This window comes from Pristis pectinata, chromosome 4, assembly GCF_009764475.1.
Source record: "Pristis pectinata isolate sPriPec2 chromosome 4, sPriPec2.1.pri, whole genome shotgun sequence".
NCBI lineage: Eukaryota > Metazoa > Chordata > Chondrichthyes > Rhinopristiformes > Pristidae > Pristis > Pristis pectinata.
In genome coordinates, this window is record NC_067408.1 from 62,594,626 (window position 1) to 62,622,240 (window position 27,615).

General features: G+C 41.2%; 1 protein-coding gene across 1 annotated transcript in view; it reads left to right on the top strand.

Moving 5' to 3' along the window:
- The window catches only part of dgkh (diacylglycerol kinase, eta), a 395,761-nt gene that overhangs the window by 90,892 nt on the left and 277,254 nt on the right, over positions 1-27,615 (top strand). The gene's annotated exons all lie outside the window — the stretch shown is intronic.

Sequence of the window (27,615 nt, forward strand, 5' to 3'; positions counted from 1 at the left end):
ACCAAGTGGATACCCCCCAAATCTTTCAAAGTCTCTCCAGCGCTTTTCTTTACAAAGGACGAACTGGACTATGACGAAGTATTCTCCTGTGGCCTAGCTGGTTCAACTGCATGAGCAGTCAAGACATTCAGCATCATCTAGAAGAATACAGCCTGCTATTTTGGCACCCAATCCACTCCACAAAGATCCATTCCCTCCATAGCTGTATGACTCTATAAGCTATAGTCTCTATAGTTTATAGCCATACCACATGGAAACGCTCTCTTTGGCCCATTGAGTCCACACTGACCATCAAGCACACATTTGCATTAATCCCACACTAATCCCATTTTATTCTCATATTTGCATCAAACTCCACCCCAGATTCTATCACTCACACCAGGTGCAATTTACAGTGGCTAATTAACCTACCAACTAGCATATCTTTGGGACTTGGGAGGAAACTGGAGCACCCGGAGGAAATCCATGCTGCCGCAGGAAGAACATGCAAATTCCACACAGACAGCACCAGAAGTCAAGATTGATCCTGGGTCTCTGAAGCTGTGAAGTAGCAGCTCTATTAGCTGCAACACTGTGCCAGCCTCTGACAAGTGTATGGTCTCCCTCAACATCACACATCATTCTGAGTAAGACATATACACATCCTTTCATTTTCTCTTTTAAATCCTGTTTCATTTGACTGTGTTTTTTAGAAATATTTTGCTATTGAATGTGCCTTGCTCTCTTTATAACAGGTTATTTTTTTGAATGTTAATTGTCACAGATCAGAAGATGAGCACATAGAAAATTATAAAAGCAGAAAATGCAAAAAACACAGTGGGTTAGGCAGCATCTGTAGATGGAGAAATTACACACAGATCCAGATGGCCAATGGATACAACTTTTCTGGATCTGGTCGGAAGGTGGATGTTACCTTAGTGGGGTGATAGAGATGAAAGCTGTAGCTGTCACTCATCTGTTGTGGCCCCTGGGCTATTTGTGACCTTGTAGAGGTTGATTGTGTGAACACCATGCTCAGACTGAATCTTGGTTGGCAACAATTGACTCTGACTGAAACCTCCCATCCGACCAAACACACTTTGCACTATTCTTCACCTTTTGTACTCTGTCTCATTTTTTTTGACCCTTATTGTTTCTTAATCTGTATTGAACAACACTTCATCCTCAGTTATTTAAATTTCACACAGATTACATTACCCTTGTCCTCCCTAAACCTCTAGCTCAATATATAAACTCTGCAAACAATATTCACAATCACTTTTGTTCATTGTATCTCACATGAACTCCTTAATTCCACAAAATAATCGTTTGCTACTTCATTTATCATATTTTTTTCCTCCTGCATTTGACCTAGGCAAAAACCCTTCCCTAGGACACATACAATTGAACTGTCAAACTTCCAAGACCATAGCCTTTGTTTCTTCTATTTACAGAATATTTCTCAACCTCAACTGTCCTCAAACCCTTGTTTCTATTGTAGAAACCCTTGCCCCCAGTAATAACCTCGAATTCCAGCCTTTCCCCTTCATATGGCTCAACCTTCCCTCCAATTGAGTTCAAGCGGAGTAAACTGCATCTTACTACAGTAGTTTCCACAGTTAATTTAGTTCATGCCTCCTGTATCTTCCAGGGAAGCAAAAATTATCTACTGCCAAATGTCCAGTCTCCTTTTCAGTGCTACCCCTCATTCATTACCAACAAATGCACTTCTTTAAAACTGTGACCAGATATTTCTTTGACTGTTTTTCACTTTCTCCTCTCCATCATTGTAAATGAGTGTCTCTTCACAGGTACCATGTCCTGAACTAAGCCACCTTCATCACACAACTTATTCTCCTTTATTCCTCATTTCAACTGTTGCTCCACCCTTTGTTCCTAAAGAACAAAGGGCAGCACAGTGGCACAGCTGGTAGAGTCGCTGCCTCACAGCCTCAGCAACCTGGAATTTGTAGGTCCTCCCTGTTTCTTCCCTGTGCTTTGGTTTCCTCCTACATCCCGAAGATGTGCGTGTTGGTATGTTAACTGGCCACTGTAAATTGCCCCTAGTGTGAAGGTGAGTGGTAGAATCTGGGGGAAGTTGATGGCAATGTGGGGAGAATAAAGAAATTGGATTAATGTAGGATTAACATAAATGGGTAGTTGATAGTTGGCATGGACTCAGTGGGCCAAAGGGCCTGTTTGCGTACTATATCTTCTATGACTCTACGAATATGTTCCCATTTCAGATTCTCCCATTAAGCTTCCCACCTCTGCAAATGCACCTTTACCTTTTGGTCTCTCTTCCCAGGATGTATTTTGATGTGAACTCAGAGATTGGGTTAGCTGGAATGTAAAATGTGTTTCTAATGGGAGTTGTGGTAAACTGCATTTTCAGGATGATAAAGTAATGAGTAGATCAGGTTGCTGCCCCGAGACTGAATCAGTGGACTTTGAGGGTGAGTTTCAGATGCTAAAAGAGAGTGCTTTAAACTCACAGTGATTAATAAATTTTCTGTGCCTACTTTGTTAACATGTTAAAATCTCCACTGTGAATTGAGTTTTCCACGGTGCATGGAATTAGAAGTATTTAAAAGAAAATGTTAATTTAAATGCATCATAACAGGCTGCTGCTTGCTGTGAAATATGATTTCTTGCCTTTTTGTGATTTATTAGCATCAAGTTTTTAAAACAGTTTGGTAATACTCAATACAAGTAAAAGATTGGTGATGACTTTCTGAACAAGGATCCCAATATTAAGTGAATTGGATGCATGCAAAAGCCTAGCTTCAAAGGCTAAATACCAGATCCTTGTCTAACCTCATTAAACATACATAGCCCAGAAATGTAGAGCAGGTGGTCAACTACCAGCCATTTCTAAATGAAGTTACAGAGTGATAACATCATTGCAAAGAGATAAAAAAGGAACATTATTGGATTAACCTTAAAATACGTAAAAGCAATTGCTTTCTGCACAGAAAACGAATATACATTGTCTGTGCGGGTCCAGAGCTTGTTCCTGGCCTTTTCTGAAAATAGAAATGCTTTAGCTGCATTCTCTTGATCCTGCCATAACCCGTTCTCTGCTCGCCACGATGGGATGTTCTTCGAAACCTGCCACCAAATGAAGCTGCACAGGTTTTTTAAGCATCCCATGCCATAGTAGCAAATCTTGACTGTTTCACAAGATTGAAAGCTGTTGCCAGTTTCTTCAAATTAGAAGCTTTAATGAAGTAAAAATCATGGCTGAGCTGTTGAATGTACTTTGGATTCGCATGTTCAGGTATGGAGTGTTTATCTGAGGAATCAGGTCTAGAAGAGAAAGTGCTAGAGCAAGAAAGAGACAGCGAACTATCTGAAGATGTGCTATTGGTATGTGTATTTGTATATATATTTATGTGAACAAATGTTAAGGGTATCCAATGTAAATGTGTATAGTTATACATATGTGTGTAAGAATGCAAATGGAACAAATACCTAGTCCTGGTAAGTAGTGCTGGAATAAACTTTGAGTCTGTTTCCTGGAGTCTTGGATGTCAGCAGCAAGCTCTGCCTTTTGTTCCCATGCTTCACCAGTACAAGTATGGGAAGGGTCCTGACAGTCTCGCCTTATTGGGGGCAGTGATGTTCACAGAATCATAGCAACATCAGGATTCATACTACCCACTAGAGAGGTATTAATGAACCACTAGTTTAGTCTAATCAGACCCATTGCACATCTTTGTTTGAAGTAATAGCAACTTGATGGTTAGTATGGACTCAGCAGATCGAGGGGCCTGTTTTTGTGCTGTGTGACTCTGAAAATAATTTGTACTGTTATAGGATCCTTAAAGCAGTAAAATTTCACAAAGTGCTTCACAGATGTATTAAACGAAATTTGACAGTAAGCCACAAAAAGAAAACAGTAAGACAAGGCAGGTTTAAGAAACATCGTAAAAGGAGTTAGAGAAATAGGCAGGTTCAGGGTAGGAAATCCCACGGCTTGGGGCAGAGGCAGATGAGGATGTGCCACCAGTGATAAATGGATGGAAATTTTTTTTTTGCAAGGAGCAAGAAGTGCAGAGATCTGTAGTACTCATCCTTGTCCACTGTGTACTCGGATAAAACAATGCCTGCCGATCCAAAATAGGTTGTGCAACACTTGAAAATGTGTAGTATCCGCACATTGCAAATACATTTCATTTTGATGAATTTTCTGTTGGGATATTAAAGGTGGGTTAATTAGTTTACACAGGAGTTTTTCTGAATGCACAACAAAATGCCTACTGGAGAAAAAGCCCAGGAAAATTGAGGCTGGTTACTGGCTGGGGCACACTTGGTTCAGATTTAATTTTACAGATAGCACTGATTATAATATGGAATGATTGAAGTCTTACCCAGCTTTGTTCTGGTGTTTGGTGCCTTAAGTAAGGGACAGGAAATATGACAGTTGCATCTGGGTTTTAAATATAGATTTATCATGAATGGAGGCAGCTACAGGTAAGGAAGGTAGGAAAAGGGCTGTGGGTTAGTGGTGGCAGGGAGGAGAGAGGATGCAGGCAGCTTTTATATTTCTCAATGCATGAAATTATACCACAGAAGGTGATTTCTTATACTGTTGTGTAATGGAATATTTCTCCCTACATAGAATGGAACTATGCCCAAGGTAAAATCTAAAGAATTACACAGGACTCTCAAAAAAAAAACAAAGAAAATTTTAAAAAATCAGTCTTGGGACACAGGCATTCATTCCCTGTTCCAAGTTGCCTTTGAGAATGTTATGCTGATCTGTGGTTGTGAACCACTGTAGTTTGCCTGTCGAAGAGGGTTGTCTTCTCTGGGAGTCCCTCAGGGTTGAGGAAGTCTTGCTTCCTGTCCAGCTCTGAGGTGGCTGATAAGGCCAGGTGGGACTTGCAGACTCTCACAGGTGAGGTTGGAGAAGGTTGATGGACAGGCTGGTAGAAAGTTTTATGGCTGTGCTTCTGCAATTTATGCTGGGCTTCTGTCTGTTTCTGACTCAAGGTTCTGAATGCCATCTGGAATGCACCCATTCCATTTTGAGTCATCACAGGCAAGGGCTTCCCACAAAGTTGGTGAGGATGTTACACTTTTAAGCTGCCCTGGCTCACTGAAGGTAATGGTGAATTTTATCATCAATATTGGGCTTTGCTGAGAGGTGGTACTTGATATGGAAAATAGTCCCCACTGTCTGTCTTGTGGGGTGATGTATTGTACCATGAGAGCTTGTTGGTAGAGATCTTTGCTTTGAACATATTAAGTTTTTTCTCTTGTATGCTTTGTTGAACTGGGTTTATAAACATTTGGAGCTGGGACCCTTAATGTGAACATATGTGAGTGTTGTCTGCATACTGTAGCTCAAAGTTTGAGTGATCTTCGTCCTAGAGTGGAGGTGATGTTAGTTGAACAGATTCACGTTTGTCATGTAGATTAGATTGAGAAAAGTATAGGGGTGATGATGCAGCCTTGCAGAGCACCTCATCCAATCTGCACATGTGACCTTGAATGTTTACTTTCCTGTCTGTTAAATCACCATCCCACTACCATTCTGACCTCTGTCTTTGATCTTTTATTCTTTTCCAACAAATAGTAAACTTGAGGAACAGCATTTCACCTCCTGACCAAGCATAGTGCAGCCTTCTGGACTCTGCACAGTATTTGACAATTTTAGATGATCAGCCATTTCAGTTTTTATTTGCAGTAGTTAGGCTTTTTTCTGTCTCTCCTGGTAATTTTTGGACTTCACTTGTCTCCTGTTTACACCAATCCCAGACCCCCTTTTGTTGTCTACCAGCCTTTCTAACACTTTGAGCCATCTCCATCAACAATTTGTCATCAATCTCCCTGGCCCTACCTTATACAAAGCTTCCCTTTAGTTCTCTCCATCATTACTTCTCAGAGCTAATGGACTCCTATCAGGTGATTCTACTTGCCCTGCAAATCAAACTTCCCACATACACCCATCCAACACTAGTACCTTCCTCTTGTTTCTCTGCTTCCTCTTCTCATACCATCTTTAAGCTCCCTTTGTCCATAAGGTCCATCAGTTGCTTCATTGATCTTATTCCAGTTAGACTAGTGGCCACTTAACTTCTCTTCCTGGCTTTCATTCTGACTGATGTAAATGGCTCGCAGTTCTCATCCACTGAACTCCTCTCTTTCAAATTAGCCATTACCAGGGGTCAGGAGTACTGAAGGCTGGACAAAAGACAGTGTCAGGGTTGGGGTGTTGGCTATATGGGTGATTGAGTTGGGATTAGGTGGAGACAAATGGTTTGGAGATGCAAAAGGGACCCCAAAGGACATAGCAGCAATGGGAATGGAGGCTGAAGGTGAAAACCTTGGTGGACCTAGATGGGTGTCTACAACTTCATGGTAACAAGCCAGATATGGTTAACATCTGTTTACCTAATGCCAAAGTAGGCCTTGACTTTTTAGTTAAGTCCTGCTTTAGTTTGATGGCCAATGTAGTGTGTGGCCCTCAGATTCCCACATAAATCTTGGATGAGGTTAAATGCATTGCCATCTAGAACATAGTAAGGCACAGGAACAGGCTCTTTGGCCCACAGTGTTATGCCGAACTAATTAAGCTAATGACACCTAATCCCTTCTGTCTGCACATGGTCCATATCTCTCCATTATCTGCCTATTCATCTGCCTATCTAAGAGCCTCTGAAACAGCTCTATTGTATCTGCCTCCACCACCACCCCTGGCAGCATAGTCCAGGCACCCACCACTCTATGTAAAAAAAAAACAACTTGACCTGCACATTTCCTTTGAACTTCCCCCTCTCATCTTAAATACATGTCCTCTAGTATCAGTATTAGACATTTCTACCCTGGGAAAAAGATACTGGGTTATCTACTCAATCTATGCCTCTCATAATTTTAAACTTCTATTCAGGTCTCCCCTCAGCCTCTGCCACTCCAGAGAAAACAACCCCAGTTTGTCCGTCTGTTTGAGATCACTGTACTTGTTTCTATCTATATGCTTGCAATTGTGCAGATAAAATTGAAGTGCACATAAACATTATGCTCCTTAATGCATGTGGTCTTCAGGGACCGTAAGTGGTATGTGCAGCTCACAGAAACAAAAGCTTGGACAGACATGCCTTAGATTCAAGGCAGCATTTTTAAATTTCTCTAATAATAAAATAGTTATTGGATTCAGTCTTTGCAAACTGATTTAACAATGCTGTTTCCTTCTCCCTTCAAGAGGTAGATTCTGAATCAATGGCTCACTTGGTCATTGCTCTGATAAATATCATAAATACCAAATGACTGCTATATAAAGCCACAGTATCATTTTTATTCCTTTCTGTCAACTGTGTAGATATTAGGTATTGAATTTACAGTAAATATTATTGAAGCTGAACTATCCTGTCAGCGGCTGCAGTTTAAATCTTATCAGAAGCTCACTGTATAGGATCAGCTTCTTAATCATTAAAGTGTTTTGTGACTGAAAGAAATCTATCACTCTTTCACCTTAAATTTTTTTTTACTTTTGTTTTGATTAAAATTGAAGGGATATATATTTGAGTGCATTTTTGAATTGCTCTGTGGAAGGAGAAGGAAAATGGGAGAAATTGGATTGCTGTAGAGTCATGGACCTAAGCAGCATAGAAATGGGCCCTTCGGCCCAACTGATCCTTGCCAACCAAGTTACGTATCCAACCTAGTCCCATTTACTCGTGTTTGGCCCATAACCCTCTAAACCTTTCCCTTCCATGTAACTGCCTAAATTCCTTTTAAACGTTGCAATTGTACCTGCCTCAGCCATTTCCTCTGGTAGCTTGTTCCACATACCCACCACCCTCTGTGTGAGAGAGTTGCCTCTCACACCCCCTCTAAATCTTTCCTCTCTCACCTTAAATCTACAGTGGCATGCAAAAGTTTGGGCACCTCGGCCAAAATTTCTGTTACTGTGAATAGCTAAGCGAGTAAAAGATGGCCTGATTTCCAAAAGGCATAAAGTTAAAGATGACATATTTCTTTAATATTTTAAGCAAGATTACTTTTTTATTTCCATCTTTTACAGTTTGAAAATAACAAAAAAGGAAAAGGGCCCGAAGCAAAAGTTTGGGCACCCTGCATGGTCAGTACTTACTAACTCCCCCTTTGGCAAGTATCACAACTTGTAAATGCTTTCTGTAGCCAGCTAAGAGTCTTTCAATTCTTGTTTGGGGGATTTTTGCCCATTCTTCCTTGCAGAAGGCTTCTAGTTCTGTGAGATTCTTAGGCTGTCTTGCATGCACTGCTCTTTTGAGGTCTGTCCACCAATTTTCAATGATGTTTAGGTCAGGGAACTGTGAGGGCCATGGCAAAACCTTCAGCTTGTGCCTCTTGAGGTAGTCCATTGTGGATTTTGAGGTGTGTTTAGGATTGTTATCCTGTTGCAGAAGCCATCCTCTTTTTCATCCTCAGCTTTTTTACAGACAGTGTGATGTTTGCTTCCAGAATTTTCTGGTATTTAATTGAATTCATTCTTCCCTCTACCAGTGAAATGTTCCCCTATGCCAGTGGCTGCAACACAAGCCCAAAGCATGATCGATCCACCCCCATGCTTGACAGTTGGAGAGGTGTTCTTTACATGAAATTCTGCACCCTTTTTTCTCTAAACTTTCCTACGTCCTCACCACAAAATTCAGTGTCAGAAGTTTGCAAAGGAACATCTAAACAAGCCTGATGCATTTTGGAAGCAAGTCCTGTGGACTGATGAAGTAGAACTTTTTGGCCGCAATGTGCAAAGGTATGTTTGGAGTAAAAAGGGTGCAGAATTTCATGGAAAGAACACCTCTCCAACTGTTAAGCACGGAGGTGGATTGATCAGGCTTTGGGCTTGTGTTGCAGCCAGTGGCACGGGGAACATTTCACTGGTAGAGGGAAGAATGAATTCAATTAAATACCAGCCAATTCTGGAAGCAAACATCACACTGTTTTTTTAAGAAAAAAAACTGAGGATGGCTTCTACAACAGGATAACTATCTTAAACACACTTCAAAATCCACAATGGACTACCTCAAGAGGCACAAGCTGAAGGTTTTGCCATGGCCCTCACAGTTCCCTGACCTAAACATCATTGAAAATCTGTGGATAGACCTCAAAAGAGTGGTGCATGCAAGACGGCCCAAGAATCTCTCAGAACTAGAAGCCTTCTGCAAGGAAGAATGGGCAAAAATCCCCCAAACAAGAATTGAAAGACTCTTAGCTGGCTACAGAAAGTGGTTACAAGCTGTGATACTTGCCAAAGGGGGTGTTACTATATACTGACCATGCAGGGTGCCCAAACTTTTGCTTCAGGCCCTTTTCCTTTTTTGTTATTTTGAAACTGTAAAAGCTGGAAATAAAAAAGTAATCTTGCTTAAAATATTAAAGAAATATGTAATCTTTAACTTTATGCCTTTTGGAAATCAGGCCATCTTTTACTCACTTAGCTATTCCCAGTAACATCCATGTGAATCTTTTCTGTACCCTTTCCAGCTTTAATGATACCATTCCTATAGCTTGGCAACCTGAACTGCCCACAATACTCCAAGTGTGATCCCTTTCAAAGAAGTGGCCCGGGCTGGATAGGTTAAATGGTTTTTCTGCACTGTTTCTTTGTTGCAAGTAACAAGAACTGCAAAAATTGAAATGTGGTTAATTGCCTCCATTATAATATTGTTCAGTGAAGTATCAGAATGGATGTAGATTGTCAATTGGCTATTCATATCAGTGATTATTCTCTTTGGCACTGTTGTTGACTGAGGATTGTTTCCATTCCTTGGTGAGTGTAGGTGAACCTTGATTAAATGCTAATTCATGTTGAAAGTGATTCCCTGTTGTCATGTATTGGGTCCTTTATGTTTGGGGATCTGGGCCTCACTGGGGCAAGCATTCATTGCCATCCCTAATTGCCCTTGAGAGGGCCGTGAATGGCTGCTTCTTGAACAGCTGCTGTTCTGGTCTGATCTGGTACAGGTGCTCCCACTATGTTGTTGGCGAGGGAGTTCCAGGATTTATATCCAGAGAAAATGAAGAGACAGCGATATATTTCCTGATTTGGAGGAGAACATGTAGGTAGTAATGTTCCCATGTGCCTGCTGCTCAGACCCGTCCTGGTTGTCAAGGACATGGTTTGGTAGACACTGTTGGAGCAGCCTTGGTGGTGGTAGATGGAGGTGGGTTACTGCAGTTGGTTTTGCAGACAGTAGTGAATGGGTGATAATTAATTGGGCTGGTTTGTCCTGGACAATGTGAAGCTTCTTGTGTGTTGCTGGAGCTGCACACATCCAGTAAAGTAGAGGCTATTCCATTGGCACTGCATCAGGACCCGAAACATCGACAATTCTTCTACCTTCCACAGATGCTGCTTGACCTGCTGAGTTCCTCCAGCAGATTGTTTGTTAGTCCAGGTTGCAGCATCTGCAGTCTCTTGTGTCTTCAAAGACTATGATCCCCACATGGAGGGCAGCATTAGGAATGGCCACATGATGGAAAATGTGATGCTTTACTACTAGGGGCTTTATCAGATGAATGAAGATCTGTCCAAATGTTAGTCAACACCTTTCTTAAGCCTCATTCATCAGCCAGTCAGGAACAGTCACAGGAAGATCCCTCTCCTTCAATATTGAAGCTCCATCAAGCTCAGATTCACTAGCACTTCCATCATCCGAACATCAGAATCAACTCTGACTCTTATCTTCCCTGCTGCCGCCTTGACATGGAAAGCCATCATGAATTAGGAGCAGGAGTAGACCACTCGGCTCCTCTAGTCTGTTTCATCATTCACCAAGGTCATGGCAGATGTGGCTGTAATCTCAACTCTGCATTTCTCTTTACTCCCAGTAACCTTTTACCCCCTTGCTTATCAAGAATATGCCTCAAAGAAGATTCTGCCTCCACCATTCTCTTGAAGAGAACTCATGGCTCTTTGAGAGAAGAAGTAATCAGTCATCTTTCTTAAATGAGTGATCTTTATCTTGACCCCTAGTTCTGGAGTTTCTCACGTGTGCACCCTGTCAAGACTCCTCAGGATCTTGTATGTTTCACTTGTCGAGTACCTTTTTAGGGTAGATCATCTTTTTAAGTATTTTAATTTGAAATCAGTGTTTCTTTCTTATTGTTTAATAACAGTTGCTACATGGCTAGAAAAAGGTTTAGAGGGATATTGGCCAAACATGGGCAAATGGGACTAGCTTGGATGTGCATCCTTGTCAACATGGACAAATTGGGCTGAAGGGCCTGTTTCTGTGCTGTATGACCTGTGTTGGTTGATGTATTTTTAAGTGTTTAGAGTTTTTGACTGAGATTCCTGAACTCAAAAGTTTTTTGCAACCAGAGTTTTTTTTACATTGAAACCAAAGGGAAATGCCTTTTTGAGTTACAAATTTTTGCTTAAGAGTATTTCCCGGATCATCGTCCTTTTATAAATAGAGGAATACTTGTATTCACATTACCAAACCTGATGCCAAACCTGTCAGGCATTGGTTAAGTTTGAAGCTGCCGTAAAGTAGAACTGCTCACACTTATGGGATCTATGGGCCTCCATAGCAAGGTAAGCTGGAAGAGTCAGATCACTTCCCTCTGCCATTCGTATTGTGATAAAATTGACCCATGACCTCTGTAGTTTACAGCCCTTTGTTGAACTTCCTTTCTTCTAATTCAGCATTATGCTCCTTTTCCTCTTCATTTTTAGTTCACTTTGGAAATCATTCCCTAATTCTTAGGAACAAATGAAACTTCCTGTGAATATGGGATTTTTCCTAGTTTCTTTAGGAAACTTTGCAGTTGTATATCTGAGATTTGAGACTCCACGAGTTTTCAATCTCTGTTCTTGAGAGGCAGAATAATAATGAGGAGGAACAAGGAGTGGGGAATTTGAATATTATATCTAGGGAATGGGCAATTAATAACTACTTATTAATTGCCCATTACTAATTTCAGGATAGTAATTTACTATACACAGAAATGGAAGTAATGGGTGAAAAGACATAACTAGGGTAAAGCATTAGACTGGATAAGATAAGATATCTTTATTAGTCACATGTATTTCACTGTGTTTCGATGTACATCTTTTTTGTAGTATTCTGGGGGCAGCCTGCAAGTGTCACCACACTTCTGGCACCAACATAGCATGCCCACAACTTCCTAACCCATATGTCTTTGGAATGTGGGAGGAAACTGGAGCACCTGGAGGAAACCCACGCAGACACGGCGAGAATGTACAAACTCCTTACAGACATTGGCCGGAATTGAACCCGGGTCGCTGGCACTGTAAAGCGTTACGCTAACTGCTACACTACCATGGAATTAGTTTGTATTATGTGCTGAAATCAGTGACTGCAAAACAATCAAGTAAATGAGCTTATTCTTCCTCTATTCTATTGCACCTTATTAACTGCTTGCACTGCACTTTCTCTGTAACTATAACACTTTATTCTGTATTCTGTTATTGTTTCCCTTGTACTACCTCAATGTGCTGTTGTGATGAAATGATCTGTACGGATGGCATGCAAAACAAAGTTTTTTTTCACTGTATCTCAGTACATGTGACAATAATAAACCAAACCAATCCAATCTTCTGTGGTGGATCAGTTAAAAATAATATTTGCCTGAATTAATATTTCCTGTCAAAAGTTATGGAGAAAGTTTTTGCATTTTTATAAATTAGATACCCTAGATTTCTATTCATCTATACCTCTGCATGAGCTGCTGCTTCCTGTGCTGTGCCCTCAATTTAAACTCCTTATTCTTGCACTCTTCTGTTGCAGCGAACAAACTAATCACCCATTTGGCCATGTTTCTGTCGCTGTAGATCTTGGGCTGTTCACAAGGAGGTGCACACGAGCAGCAGGGCTGACTATCTGTAGTACAGTTCTTTTTCTGTTTCTAGGTCAGCACTGTATCTTTTCTGCAGCCTATCACCCAGAAAGATTTGGAAGAAATTGGGAAACCTACCATAACACAAGTTCACTAATTTAGATTATTTGCTCATTCAGATTTTCTTCTGAGCATGGTGTGCCTTCTGAGCTGTTTTATTTATGTTGCTAAACTTGAATTACTGATAATTTGAATTCTTTTCATGCTTAAGATGGCTTTGAACAAACAGACGTGTTATATGAGCTGCTCATCCTGTCTTGATCTCAAATGGTTTCAAATTGAGAGTGACCTAGTTACATTCTATTTTGTTCTTGATTGGTGCTTCTGTCGGGTTAATTACAGAATGTGTATTGCTGCGCTGTCTTGTACTTCAGCACCATGGGCCACTGTAATGTTTATTTGTACTACATGCTCTTTGGCTGTTTAGAAGAGATGGGATTAAGGTAGTTTTCTCAGATTCTGTTATCAGAATGCTCTGAGAAAGCTGACTAAAGGAAATATCCGTTCAAAATGCCTAATTTACAGCTTGCTTTGATTTAACAAATAGATGTCTACTTAATCATGAAAATCACTGTCTCATATAACCCTGCATTTTTTTTATCTTTTCAAAGATTTATTCAGTTCCTGTTTTAATCTGCTTTTATCATCATTTTATGCAGTTCATTCATAATATTATGTCAAAAAAATTCTCCTTGTCCAGTCCCCAAAATCCCCAAGTTCTTTTGCCAATTAAGTTAAATCCATGTATCTGTATTACACTGGGAAAGTTTTCCTCTTATCTAGTGTATCAAAATTTTGAACACCTCCATTAGGTCTCCTCTTAACGTTCTGTTCTAAGGAGAATGCTTTTCGGGTATCACCATATAGCTAAAAACCCCCGTCTCTGATACCATTACTGTAAATCTCCACATTCTCACCAGGTCTTCACATCCATGTGTACTTTTCTAATTAATAACACATCAGAGCATCATGGAGCTTTTTGGGCTCGGCAGGTGAGGTTATGTTTGCATCACTGATTTTAAGGGTTTTATGTTTCCATGAAGTGTAAGTGCTATAAGAAGTCTAGTAATTGTGAACCTTACAATCTTGCATCCAGAGTTTTCCAGTCATATTATCAGTGAAATAGTGGCAGACAATTAATGACACACAAAGCACCTGGATATTAGGCTGTGAGACATGGTACCATTTGGAGCTGAAAATTTCCCATTTAACTGCTGGGAGTTTGATTTTGTGGCCTTAAGGCTTGTTATCAGTAGGAATTTGACTATGATAATCAGAGCTGGTGAATGTTTGGATATGTTAGTTGAAAAGACGAATGTTTGGATCTACGGGGACAGAGCAGGAGAGCTGGCAGAGGCACAATGGGCTGAATAGCCTGCTATGCTGCACGATTCTTTGGTAGTGTCAGAGCTGCTGTGTAGTTGACGTTGCCAGGAATTGTCCTCGGCTGCAACAGGAAGGATACCCATCAGACAGGACCCCACTACGGAAGAACATTCTGAGAGCAGCGGGCTTCCCTTCTGAAGGGCATTCTGAGTTCAAAAACTCAACTGAGACTCTTGAGCTTCAGTTTTGCAGCATTTGGACTATCCCAGACATTTTAACTGGGTGGGCCAAAAATAAAGACAGGAAAAAAATCTGTCAAATGTGTCCCTTTCAACAGCAGTGAGATGCATTGACAAGATTTCTCAGTTACTTCATGGCTGTGAAATCTTTTCTTTTGATTACATGTGCACAAGCAGATTCGAGAAATAGACAGTCATGCTGGTTTTAACAAGTGCAGCGGGGAACGTTGTCGCAGCTGCTCTAAGGCAGTGCCAGCTTCTGTACAGCAGTCAGGCAGGATATGCTGTGAGGAGGCAGCCTGTCCAAAGATCAGGCTTGAGCTGTGTACCTGAAAGCTTCCTGAACAGTAACAGATGAACACATTGGATTAGTTGAAAGAGTTGATAATATAAAAAAAAAGTTTACAGCATCTTAAAATATGGCACATTAATGGCCCAGTTTGTGAACAGGAACATAACAATGTTACCTTAGATTAATGCCAGATTAAATCATTATGCTTGAAACATTGCTTTATTTGACTGATTACCATAACTTAAATTGATCTGTGTACCATCATGCTTTATCTTTGACAGGGCAACATGCCTGTGGTAGAGGTAGTAAATTCAGATCTTAGTGCTAACTGCCTTCAGTATGCTCTGATGTAATGAACATAGGGAAGTCTAACCATGGCCTCCTCTACTGCCACGTTGAGGCTAGGCACAGGCTGGAGGAACAACACCTCATATTCTACCTTGGGAGTCTCCAACCTGATTCCTCAACATTGATTTCTCTAACTTCTGGTAACTCCACCTCTTTTTTCTTCCCCCCTCCCCCCCCAAACGCCTTTGTCTTCCCTTATTCCTATGGCTCCCTTCCCCTGCCTCGATGATCTGCCCATCTCCCCTCCTCCTCTCCTCCCCTCCTCCATCCTTTATTCCATGGTCCACTGCCCTCTCCGAACGGATGCCTTCTTCTTCAGCCATTGGCCTCTTCTACCTATCAGCTTATTACATCTTCTCTCCCTCCCCCACCCACCTACCATCCCCCTCTCACCTGGACTCACCTATAACCTCAACTCACCTCTCCCCTTGCCTGCGTGTGCTCCTCTCCCTCCCCCACCACCTTATTCTGGCTTCTGCCCTCTTCCTTTCCAGTCCTGATGAAGGGCCTTGGCCCGAAACGTCGACTGTTTATTTCCGTCCCTAGATGCTGCCTGACCTGATGAGTTCCTCCAGCAGTTTCTGTGTATTGCTCCAGATTTCAGCATCTGCAGAGTTTTTTGTCTCTCTATTGGAAACACACAACAGGTCCTTGAGATTGTTAAGATAACTGGCAGGGTACTAATTAGACAATAAACCCTTTACTAGAATTATAACTATTCCACAATGCCAACAATGCTGACACCTTAAGATCTTGAATTGTGGGGAGTATTAATTCTGTATGCTTGTGAGATTTGCAGCTTCAAATTACACTTAGTTTGTGCAATATGTGAATACCCTTGATATCTTAATGATTATTGCCCATAAGTTTTATAAAGGTAAGTCTGCCTTTGGGCTAAGGGGAGTGTTACATTGACTCATTTCCCTTTTGTCTATCCGGATTGATCTAATTCACTGCCCTAATAACGTTATCCTTATGGGGATATCAAAAATGCCTACATAGTTTATGAAACTGGGACTTGATCTTCAAGATACTAATGATAGAGTGAAAAGCATTATTCCCCTGCACAAGCTTCTGTAACAAGCTACCCGGGATCTAAGGGAGAGTGACAAATTGGACACAATGCTGGGTCACTGGCAGGAAGCAAGGAGGAATAATTGGGGGTGGGAGTAATGTGCTGTAATGATTTGAGATTGAGGAGAATAGTTTGACATGGATGGAGGAAAATAGCATCAGAAGTAGGCCACCTGGCCTCAAGCCTGCCCTGACATTTAGTTTGATCATGGCTGATCTATCCCAGGTCTCAATTCCCTGATCTTTCAAAAATGTATCTAGCTCCACTTCATATACTTCCAATGATCCAGCCTCCACAACTCTCTGGTGCAGAATTCCAGAGATTTACCACACTCTGCGAGAAGGAATTTCTATGTACCCCGGTTTTAGATGACACAGCCCTTATTTTGAAACTATGACCCCTCATTCAAGATGCTTGAGGCTAATTAATAGAAAATGGGCTAAATAAGTCACCTTTACTTTGATAATCAATAACTATTGGGATGCCAGAGGGATCACTGCTGGGATTCAACTCTAATATTATTGACTTGGATGAAGGGACCATGTGTAATGTGGCTAGGTTTACTGATGTGATAAGGACCAAAGAGCCTGCAAAGGGACATAGATAGGTTAAGTGGGTGAGCAAGAAGCATCTCGGTGGAGTATAATGTGGGAAAATATGAGGTTATCCATTGTGGAAGGAAGAATGAAAAAGCAAATATTATTTAAATGAGTGAGACTATAAAATGTTGGTGTACAATGGGACCTGGGGGTTCTAATACATGAAGTAGAAAAAGTTAGCATGCAAGTAATTGGAAAGGCTCATGGAAGGCTGGCTTTTGTTGTAAGGAGTATGGAGCATACACATAGAGAACATTTTTTTCAACATTGCAGGGTGCTGGTGATAGCACACCTGGAGTACACAAGTTGGTCTCCATATTTAAGAAAGGATTTGCTTGCTTTGGAAGCAGTGCAGAAGAGTTCATTAAGTTGATTCTCAGGATGACGGAATCGACATTGAGGAGTTTGTGCCTATATTCATTGGTTTAGAAGCATGAGAGGTGATCTTATTGAGGCATGCAAGATTCTGAGGGGGATTGACAGGGTGGATGCTGAGAGAACGTTTCCTATTGTGAGGTTATCTAGAACAAGAGGGTGTCGTTTCTGAATAAGGAGGAGCCCGTTTTGGAGGAAGTTCTTCTTTCAGATCTTTAGGTCTTTGGAATTCTCCACCCCAGAGTGGAGGCAGAGCCATTGAATATATTTGAGACAGAGTGTGTCAAACATTTAGACTACAAGGAAGTTGAGGGATATGGGAAAGTACTGCTGAGCCATGATCTTATTGAAAGATGGAATGGGCCCAAGTGAACAACTTGTCGTCGTCTTCTCCCTTTTTTTTCTTGTGACTAATGGGTGTTTTTGTGACTGGATGGCTGTTACTCCTGGGGTTCCACAGGACTCATTGCTTCCATTGTTCATTTTGATGATCTAGATTTAAATATAGGGGACCCAGTAATGAGTTTTGCAGACAATGGGCCATGTGGTTCGTAGGGAGTAGGAAAGCTTTCAACTTTAGAAGGATATAAATAGTCTGGTCAATTGGACAGGGAAGTGACAAAGGGAATTAAATCCAGAGACAGTACAGGAACAGGCCCTTCAGCCCACAATGAGGTGTGAGATGATGCAATTGATGGGTTGCAGTAAAGCAAGGGAATATAGAATAAATGGAGAATGTTGTCAGTAATGGAAAATAGTGGTTTTAAAAAAGATTAGAGAAACTGTGTGTTTTCTATGAAACAGAGGACAGAGTAAATAGGAAGGGCCTATTTTCCTTCGCTGCGAGGTCAAAAACCAGAGATGTAAGGTTAGTGGTAGAAGGATTGGAGGGAAGATGAAGAAAATAAAATTCACCCAGAGGCTGAAGGGGGTTTGAAACTCACTGGCCGAAAGGGGAGTAGAATTAGAAACCCTCATGACATAAGAAAAATTCTAGAATGCATACCTGAAGAGCTATGACCTACAGGGCTTTGGTCAACTGATGGGTGGTGGCATTAAGTTGGCCATCTCTCTTTCAAATAGCACTGACACAATGGGCTGAATGGGCCTCCTTCCATGTCATAAATTTCTCTGATTTTGTGATGAAGCCACACATTTTATTCATTACAAAACCTTGATTTTGTTTGAAAATAGATGCATCTTTAAAGATCCACCTTTGACACGTAATCTTACATGAACATGAGATGGAGAGGGAGCTCTTTGTTCTCCAACCTGTGAAGACTTATGGTATCTCTCTCCTTACACTCAAACCATATCATCTGTTTGCCGTAAGTGAAGCCCTCACCAGCCCACATAGCTTGAAGAGAAAGAAAGGATAGCTTGCATTTTCGTAGCTTCTATTCGATCTCAATACACCCTGAAGAACTTCACTGTTGCAATTTCAGAAATGCAGCACCTAAGTTTATAAACAGTGAGTTATGACAAATAAAAATGAGATCACAACCAGACAATCTGTTTAAATAAGGTTCAATTGAAGGACAAATGTCTAGGACTCCCAGGAGAATCTTGTTGTTTGTCAGTACAAGGGGTCCTTGGGTTACGTAAGGTTTTCATTGCTGAGAACTGTCCATAAACTGAATTTTCCATAAGTCAGAAATGAAGAATTACTCCCCCCCCCCCCCCCCCCCCCAAATCGTAATGTGATGTCAATAACCTCAACAGCACTTGGGGACTGATTGCAAAGAGTAGGCTGCGGAAGGTGGGTGTAACTGTTAGGAGTTGTTACAAGCAAGTGAACTGCGACTTGTCTGAATACAGTCTGGGTGGAGTGATGCAGTCTGGTGGAGAGTTGATCTGCTAATTGGCGAGAAAACTATTGTCAGTTTAATAAAAGAAAGTGTGTGCTAACGAGAGGTGTCTTGCAGTTCATAATGTTTGATATTTTAGCTGAAGGAGAGTTTGGAGAAGGCACTGGCTTTTTCTATGGGTGACCTCTGGTGTTTCTTGGTGAAGAGATTTGAGTACTCTGTGAGAGCAAAGTCTGGGAGCATTTGCGTAAAGTTGGGTTTCCATGTCAGGTCTTCCATAACCCAGGGACCCCCTGTATAGAAACACTGGATCTTATACATAAACATAAGAGTAGTCTGAAAGACTGCACCTCCAGCAGTGTGACACTCCCTTAGAGCTGCGCTGTAGCACCAGTTAGATTTTTGAGCTCAAGTCTTTGGAATAGCTATTGAACCCAGTGCCTTTTTAACTCTGGCAAGAGTGTTTTCAGCTGAGCCACAGGTGATGCTGAATAAGAGCATTCTCTTCATTTTACCTGATGCTTAACAGCATCAGAACTAATTCTGGAAATTTATTGTCCAGGTGCCTGACCGGCTGTATATGTTATAGTTGCTGGACAACCGGGAAGTTCTGCCGGAAGTTCCAATTCCTTGGCTTTAACATCCCTGGAATTGAAAATGGCAAGTTGCAGCCCGTATTAGGAATTCACATATTAGGCTAAAACATTTAGCTCAGATGCCAATTTGGTTCAACTCCAAAAGAATCACAAAATTGGTCAAATACAAGTTTTCATCAGTGTTAAGTGGTTTAAGTGCTATAGCGTTACTTTGGGGTTTCCCGCAGACCATGTGCAACGCAGGGCAGCTGTCAGTCAAGGAAGGGAGTCATTCCTTAAACACACAATTACCCTTGGCACCCAGACAGCAGCAGCACTTTCCCCATGGGGGGGGGGGGGGAAGAAATTCTGCATAGGAGAGGGTAAGAACTCCCAGACTTACTGATAAGTGAGGTGGATGAGATATCAGAAAGAAGGTGACAAAGTCTTTATTCACTAAATTTAAATGGTGCTTTGGAATGGGACCAAACAAGAAGCAAATACACAACCCAATTCCATTTTGTGCTGATGAAGGGTCTCGACCCGAAACATCGACTGTCCATTTCCCTCCACAAATGCTGCCTGACCCACTGAGTTCTTTCAGCAGTTTGTTTTTGCTCCAGATTCCAGAATCTGCAGCCGCTTGTGTCTCATTTTTATTTACTGCCTAAAATGTATATTTTCTTGTAGATTCACCATTGTCATGTTCATCCCAAGCTATGAAATTAGCCAAAGCTGACCACAAAAACCTGACAACTCGGAGCCTCAAGCATAAATAAATTTCAAGCAATTCCAAAAATTTTTGTACCACAGATCAGTGAGTTATACAAAGTGGATATAGAATAGTGAAATCTCAAGGGCACATCACCTAGTGAAGTTATAGAATAAAAGCAGAGTGAGGAGAAACAATGTTATCTTGTAAAAAGCATAACTCTCTGCTGACACAGCTCATCCACTTCAGAAATTCTTGTTTTCAATTTCCTCCATGCCCTCATCTCTCCCTATTTGTGTAGGTGTCTCCATATAATATCTACCACACTCTCCCATATTGCCACTTCTGTAATTTTGGCAATCACAAAAAACCACAGGTGCTAGAAATCTAAAATAAAAATAGAAAATGCTGGAAACACTCAGCAGGTCAGGCTGCATCTGTTGAAAAAGAAACAGTTAATGTTTCAGGTCATGGACCCTTTGCCAGAACTGGGGAGGAGAGAAAAGATGCTCCTTAAACCGCAGGGAGGGTGGGGTGGAGGGGTATCTCTGATAGGGTCAAATAAGGATAAACTGTAAATAAGGTTATCCAGTCAATGAATGATTGGGAGCAGTTAGAGAGTGAGAACACAGACAAAAGCACTTAGACAAAAGAATGGAGGAGTTGTAAACTGCAGAGCAGGAAGTCATGCGATCAGGCTGGGCATGTACTTCACTCTTGGGGGAAAAAAAGAAAAAAAACCAAATAAGCTGAACCAATATCAGAGTTAGATGACTGATACAGATAGAAGAATTATGTTACCTGATGTTATATCATCCAATAATGAATCCAGAAGACTGCAATGTGCAAGGCTCAGCTTGTTTGCTTTTTTCCCCTTTTTGTTTTAAGATAGCTGGCAAGTACAAATGGGTTGTCACCCATTGTGTATGAAAGTGTGTAGGAGAGAACTGGCCTGCTCCTAACTACATACTCTCAACAGGTTTCTAATGTCTTTGCAAATATTATCGCTTACAAACCTATTCACTCTAAGAAATAGCATTATAGCTAATCACAGTTTTTTTTAAGAGCTACCCTTCTCATTTCCAAACCCGATCATTGCAGTACTCCTGTGTTATGTGGCAGGTGTGCAGCTGAAATGACAAAGGACTTAGAAATTAGTTAGCCCCACAATTTGCTGCAGGGTGTGCAGTGAGGCAGAGGAAAAAGCTGGGAAGATTTTTAAAACCATAGAACAGTACAGCACAGAACAGGCCATTCAGCCCTTCTAGTCTGTGCTGAAATGTTATTCCGCTAGTCCCATTTACCTGCACCCAGTCCATAACCCTCCAGACCTCTCCCGTCCATGTATCTTTCTAATTTGTTCTTAAAGCTTAAGAGTGAGCCCGCATTTACTACATCAGATCGCAGCCCGTTCCACACTCCCACCACTCTCTGAGTAAAGAAGTTCCCCCTAATGTTCCCCCTTTCACCCTAAAGCCACTTCCTCTCGTACTTATCTCTCCTAATCTAGGTGGAAAGAGCCTACTTGTATTAACTCTGTCTATACCCCTCATAATTTTGTAAACCTCTATCAAATCTCCCCTCATTCTTGTACACTCCAAGGAATAACGTCCTAACCTGTTCAATCTTTCCCTGTAACTCAACTCCTGAAGACCCGGCAACACTCTTGTAAATCTCCTCTGCACTCTTTCAATCTTACTGATATCCTTCCTATAGTTAGGTGACCAGAACTGCACACAATACTCCAAATTTGGCCTCGCCAATGTCTTATACAACCCCACCATAACATCCCAACTCCTATACTCAATACTTTGATTTATGAATGCCAGGATGCCAAAAGCCTTTTTTTTAGCAACCCTGTCTACCTGTGATGCCACTTTCAGGGAATTATGTATCTGAACTCCCAGATCCCTTTTGTTCCTCCACACTCCTCAGTGCCCTACCATTTACAGTGTATGTCCTACCTTGATTTGTTCTTCCAAAATGCAACACCTCACACTTGTCTGCATTAAATTCCATCTGCCATTTTCTAGCCCATTTTTCCAGTTGGTTCTGATCCCTCTGCAAGCTTTGAAAGCCTTCCTCACTGTCCACTACGCCTCCAATCTTAGTGTCATCTGCAAACTTAATGATCCAATTTACCACATTATCATCTAGATCATTGATATAGACAACAAACAACAATGGCCCCAGCACAGATCCCTGAGGCACACCACTAGTCACAGGCCTTCAGTCTGAGAAACAATCGTCCACTACCACTGTCTGTCTTCTCCCACACAGCCAAGTTCGAATTCAGTTTACAACCTTTCCATGGATACCTAGTGTCTGAACCTTCTGAACTAACCTCCCATGTGGGACCTTGTCAAAGGCCTTACTAAAGTCCATGTATACAACATCCACAGCCTTTCCATCATCTACTTTCTTGGTAACCTCCTCAAAACTCTACAAGATTCGTTAAACACGATCTACCACGCACAAAGCCATGCTGACTATCCTTGATCAGCCCTTGGCTGTCCAAATACTTGTATATCCGATCTCTCAGAACACCTTCCAATAATTTACCTACTACTGATGTCAGGCTCACTGGCCTGTAATTACCTGGTTTACTTTTAGAGCCTTTTTTAAACAACAGAAGAACATGAGCTACCCTCCAGTCCTCCGGCACCGCACCCGTGGCTAAGGACATTTTAAATGAATCTGCCAGGGCCCCTGCAATTTCTACACTAGTCTCTCTCAATGTCTGATGAAGTATCTTGTCAGGCCCAGAGTATTTATCTACCTTTATTCGCTGTAAGGCAGCAAACACCTCCTCCTCTTTAATCTCTATATGTTCCATGACCCTACTGCTTGTTTCCCTTCCTTCCATATCCTCTATGCCCGTTTCCTGAGTAAATACTGATGCAAAAAAACTGTTTAAGATCTCCCCCATCTCCTGAGGCTCCACATATAGACAACCACTCTGATCTTCTAGGGCACAAGTTTTTGTCCCTTGCTATCCTCTTCATATACTTGTAGAAACCCTTTGGGTTTACCTTCACATTATCTGCCAAAGCAACCTCGTGTCTTTTTGCCTTCCGGATTTCCTTTTTTAGTATTTTCTTACATTTTCTATACTCTTCAAGTACCTTGTTTGTTCCTAGTTGATGATATATTTTATCAAAATATAAGAATGATATATTTTAACAGAATTGGGAGGCTACTTGTTCTGTTTGTGGTGTCAGCAATTAAGGATCACAAATTTAAAATCACAATAAAACTAAGATAATCTGCTATCAGATATCAGGAAATCCCCATGGTTTAGTATGTGACTCACCAGGTGATGTTTGCTATGCTCCCTTAAAATAGACCAGGGTCCTGTTTCCTGCACTTCCTTTACATTCACTGGGGCATAGTCCCCGCACTCTCTTTACAATTACTGGGGTCCCTATGCTCTCTAAATTTTCTGGAATTACTGGAAAATTTATTATAATACCATATTATAATTTTTTTAAAAGTGAATTAGTAGTGTGTTGGAATAATAATTGGAATAACGTTCAATAGTCTGATCTGGCACCATCAAAGCCCCAGATGTGCCAGATTATTGGAATTTTACTGTATTATTGAAAGGAGGAAGAGCGGTTGGGAGGAATTTCTTTACACAAAGAGTCGTTGGATCGTTAAAAAAACTAAATTCTGCAGATGGTGAAAATCTGAAATAAAAATAGAAAATGTTGGAATTACTCAGTAAGTCAGGCAGCATCTGTGGAGAGACAGACAATCAATGTTTCAGGTTGATGTCTTTTTGTTAGAACTGAACTGAAAAGTCATTGAAACATTGACCTGCTGAGTATTACCAGCATTTTCTATTTTCATTGTTGGATCATCAAATGCTTTACCGTAGGACCACAGAGTGTTGCTGCATCTGAGACCATTATATCATATAACATTCCAGATACTAAGTAATGTGGAGAAGCCATTGGAGTGAGATTGGTTTCTGCCTCTTGCTGTATAGTTCTTTGAAAATAATAGCAATCAAACTTTGGTGTCAGAACAGATTAGTGGCTTCATTTTTTTTTGCTGATAACAATAACTAGCTGATTATTGTTTCAGTTCAACATTTGCCTCTCCCCCGGTTAATTCATTTTCTCATATTCAAAACCTGGATGTACCACTTGCATTTACATTCCTTTTCTCTCATGTACTTAGCCAAACTTGCTCATAATTGTGTCTCTCCTGTTTGCCTCAATCCTGCCACATAGTAACGATAGGATTGACTACTCCTCTGCCCCCCTCCCACTTGGCCTTCTCTGTCTTTGGCCTCCTAAACTGTTACATTGAAGCACAACATAAGCTCAAGGAACAGCAACTAATCTTCCTTCCAGGCAAATTACAATTCTGTGGACTCAGTGCGTGTTGAATTCAGTTATTTCAGATAACCAGCCTCTCCTGTTTGCTTCCTATCTTTTGCATTTTCTCACAGCATAGAGGGAGGTCATTCAGCCCATTGGGTTATGCTTGCTCTTAGAGCAATTCCAGAAAACCCAGTTTAGGTGTGAAGTAATCCATCTGCAACATGAATTCAGTTTTTCTCTCTCCACAGACACTGCCTGATCTGCTGAATATTTCCAGCATTCTCTTTTATTGCAGGTCACTGTATCTCACAATTTCAGCACTGTTCTTTTTCTCTCTCCCCAGCCCCATTCATCTCCCTCTACTTACACTCCTCCAAACATCCCTACTGTGATTAACAAGCATTCATTACTATCCCAGACACCATTAACAGCATCTTTGACCCCTATCACTTATGTTCCCTTCATTATCTTCATCATTCCCTTTCTTTGCACTTTAAAACTCACTCATTCTCTCTTTTCCAGTTCTGATGAAAGGTCATTGACATTAACATTGATTCTCTCTCTCTCTCTCTCTCCATAATGTCATCTAACCTGCTGGGTATCCCCAGAACACTGATCCTATTTTATTCTCCCCACATTCTTTACAATGCCCTCCTGATTCTACCATCCACCGAGGAAACCAGAGCACAAGATGAAACCCATGCAGTCGTAGGGAAAACATGCAAACTCCACGCAGATCAGAATTCATGATTGAACCTGTGTCGCTGGAGTTGTGAGGCAGCACTGAGTTGTACCACTGTGCCACCCACAAAATGTTGAACAAGTTGGGACACCTAATTGACCAAATCATCTGCCTGTGACAAGGATGGGATTTGAACCCACGCATGCTATGCACAGATGATTAGCAGTCCATTGCCTTAACCTCTCAGCCACCTCATCAATCAATTCTGATCATGTGGCACCTAATCACTCAATGCTGGAGTTCTTCCATCTATGCCATGTAGTATGTTGACATTAAATGCCAAAAGATTTTACCTTTTACTCGATGCTGCTTTGTGGATTTCAGCAGTAGTTGATTATATTGTGATTAAAATGGAAAGACAACTGGGAAAGAAATTGAGTGTGAATGCAGTGGTCACTTTTCTGTTTAGAACTGCCTTCTACTAATCGCTCAATCTCTTGTCAGGTCTATAGTCCTACCATGCACAAACTTGGGAAGTGACAGCTATAATTGCTAGCTTTTCTCCAGATAGCAGAGAAAAATAGCTGTTTGTCACTGGAAAGGTCAGTCTGATTTAAGTTGATGCTTTATAATTATTCCTCATCTACCAACTTCACATTCAAAAGTATGATATCTACCGTGGATAGGGAAATAGGTTAATTAGAGTTGGACTGGTGAATTGTCCTCAGTTCTTTTAGTAATTGGTAATCAGTTCTTTTAATAAATTTGCAGGTGACATTAAAATTGGTGGTGGTGTGGATAGCGTGGAAGATTGTTTAAGGCTACATCAGGATATAGATCAGTTGGAAAGTTGGGTGGAGAATTGGCAGATGGAATTTATTCTTGACAATTGTGAGGTGATGCATTTTGGGAGGATAAAGAGGGGTAGGACATGTACAGTAAATGGTAGGACACGAAGGAGTGTTGATGAACAGAGACCCAGTGTCCAAGCCCATATTTTCCTGAAAGTGGCAACACAGGTTGATAGGATGGTAAAGAAGGCATGTAGCATGCTTGCCTTCATTGGTTAGGTCATAGAATATAAGCGTTAGGATGTTATATTGCAACTTTACAAGCCACTGGTTAGGCTGCATTTGGAATATTGTGTATCGTTCTGGTTGCCACACTGTTGGAAGGATGTGATGTTGCTGAAGAGAGTGCAGAGGCAATTCCCCAGGACGTTGCCTGGATAGGAGGACTTTAGTTATGGGGGGGCGGCGCGGGAGATTGGGTATAAGACTATGAAAGGCATAGATAGGGTAGATAGTCAGAATCTTTTTCCCCGGTAGTAGTATCAAAAACAAAAGGGCATAAGTTTAAGGTGAGAGGAAGGAATTTTAAAGGAGATATGAGGTGTAAGTTTTATTATGCAGAAAGTGGTTAATATCCGGAATGCGCTGCCACAAAAGGTGATGGAATCAGGTACAATTACTATGTTTAAGAGGCATTTAGACAGACACTTTAAAAGGAAAAGCATAGAAGGGTACAGTTCTAATGTGGGCAAATGGGATTAGTGTATATGGGCAAAAAGCTTGGCATGGATGTGGTGGGCTGAATAGTCCACTTCTGTGCTGTACAACCCCATGACTGTGACTGCTTTTAAAATCTAAATGTGAAGTCTGTTTTGGTGTGAACGTGGAGATCTATGTGAAAGCACATCCCTCAGTGATGAATTAAGGGTGAGCTCCACTGACTAGATTGTGCTACAGAGGTTCATTCAGATGTGTTGTTATTCTTGGAAACTTTTTAGAAGAATTAATTCACAGATGCCCATTGTTAAATATCCTTGTAGGTGATGATGAGGCACATTCTTGAACTGCTGTACTCTATTGGTAAGAGGGTATCAGCGGTGTTATAACAAAGTTCAATGTAAGCTTGAGGCACATTCTAATGTTCCTCAACATTAAGACCAACAAATTCAGCACTCTCAGTTTTTATTTCACATTACTTGTTGATCTTCCTTTCAGATAATGATTCAGCTTCTTGCAATTAGACCAACCACCAACTCTAGACTGATCTTTTGTTTCCTTGCCATAGTGCTACCCTCTTTCACCTTATACTGTCATCGCCTACTGCTGCATCATTTCTCCCTATTTCCCTTTTATTTCACCCCTTGTCCTCCACCATCTTCTCTACTACTTAGACCAACTTGCTTTCTCTCTTTCTCAGTTTTGATGATGGGTCTTTGGCCTGAAAGGTGAACTGGTTTCTCTCTCCACAGATGCTGCTTGACTGGCTGAGTTCTTCTAGCATTTCTGTTTTTGTTTCAGACTCCAGCATCTACAGTTTTATTGGTTTTCAATCCCTTACCTTTTATCACTTTAAACTCTCCTGCAATCAAACCCTTTCACAAATCTTCCATCTAGTTCTCCCCTGCCCT